At 38.7% G+C, this 1,589-nt stretch overlaps 1 non-coding gene across 1 annotated transcript; it reads left to right on the top strand.

The window, feature by feature from the left end:
* The first annotated feature begins 1,099 nt into the window (after positions 1–1,099).
* On the top strand, positions 1,100–1,206 carry LOC121225399 (small nucleolar RNA R71). The gene has a single exon (XR_005923270.1). It is a non-coding gene; the product is annotated as a small nucleolar RNA R71 (small nucleolar RNA).
* Positions 1,207–1,589: the final 383 nt, after the last annotated feature.

The raw sequence follows: 1,589 nt of genomic DNA, 5'->3' as shown, positions 1-1,589 counted from the left end.
TTGGCAGTTTATTTTGGAGTATGGTCGAGCACTCCTCGTTAAGTTCCACTGTAGATAAGTCTTCAAAATTCCTTTTATTTGTTAGAAGCTCCTTTAAAAATTTTGCATAGGTAGGCACCTATGATATAGCTTCAACAAAAGGTAAGTTAATATGCAGTTGTTTAAAAACTTCAAGAAATTTATCAAATTGTGCATCCATGCTGTCTTTCTTCAACTTTGCTGGATATGGGGTTGGTGGTTTATATTCTTTTGGCATTGGGTTGTCATTGTTTTCGGGTTCTACTTCCTTTCCTTCATTTCTGTCAGCTTCTTGTAGTGGCTTCTTTCAGATTCAGCTAACATTTTCCCACTCCTTAGTGTAACTGCTTTGACATGCTTTGTTGGATTGGGTTCGGTGTTACTAGGTAGACTTCCTGGTGGTCTCTCTGAAATCATCTTAGCCAGCTGTCCAATTTGATTCTCGAGCCCTTGGATCGATGCTTGCTGATTTTTAAGTGCAGTTTCAGTGTTTTGAAAACGGGTTTCTGCTACTGAAATAAATTTTGTCATCATCTCCTCAAGGTTCGATTTTTTCTCTTGCTGGTAAGGTTGTTGTTAGAAGCCTAGAGGGGGTGGTGGTCTTTGATTCCTTTGGCCTCCCTATGAGAAATTTGGGTGGTTCCTCCAGCCTGCATTGTAAGTGTTACTATAAGGGTTATTTTGAGGTTGAGGATTATTACCCATATAATTTAGTTGCTCGTTTTCCATGTTGTGGCCATAGGGTGGGTATCCTGAATTGCTCGTTCCACCTCCACTTACATCGCATTGCATTACTGGGTGAACCTGTGAAGAGCCAAGTAAACCATCAAATTTTCTCTTCAAAAGTTCTACCTGATTAGAGAGCATAGTGACCAAATCGACGTTAAAAAAGCCGGCTGCTTTTGTTGTTTTCGTCCTCATGACTTGCTATTGATAATTATTTAGTGGCATCTCTTCTATAAATTCATAAGCCTCTTCAAGTGTCTTATTATTGATAGTTCCACCAATAGCTACATCAATCATCTGTCTAGTCAAAGGATTCAGGTCATTGTGAAAAGTTTGAACCTATAGCCAAAGTGGTAACCCATGTTGAGGGCACCTTCTCAATAGATCCTTGTATCTCTCCCATGCATCATAGAGGGTCTCTAAATCCATCTGCACAAAAGAAAAAATATCATTCCTTAATTTAGCCATTTTAGCCGGCAGAAAGTATTTAAGTAAAATTTTTGTGGTCATTTGTTCCCAAGTGGTGATTGACCCTCGTGGTAATAAGTTTAACCACTGTTTAGCCATATTCTTCAAAGAAAGGGAAACAACCGAAGGCGAATGGCATCATCAGAAATGCCATTGATCTTAAAAGTGTCGTAAAACTCCAGAAAATTCGCCAAATGAGCGTTTGGATCCTCGTCCTGTAAACCATCAAACTGAACAAACTGTTGTATCATTTGAATTGTGTTAGGTTTCAGTTCAAAATTATTTGCTGTAATAGTAGGTCTAGCTATACTCGATTCAACTCCTGTTAAGGTAGGTTTAGCATAATCATACATAGTACGAGAAGCAGGATTCTGATT

The sequence above is a fragment of the Gossypium hirsutum genome, chromosome A03, assembly GCF_007990345.1.
Source record: "Gossypium hirsutum isolate 1008001.06 chromosome A03, Gossypium_hirsutum_v2.1, whole genome shotgun sequence".
Lineage (NCBI taxonomy): Eukaryota > Viridiplantae > Streptophyta > Magnoliopsida > Malvales > Malvaceae > Gossypium > Gossypium hirsutum.
The sequence above is the reverse complement of the archived record's forward strand: the minus strand, read 5'-3'. Positions and strand labels throughout refer to the sequence as shown.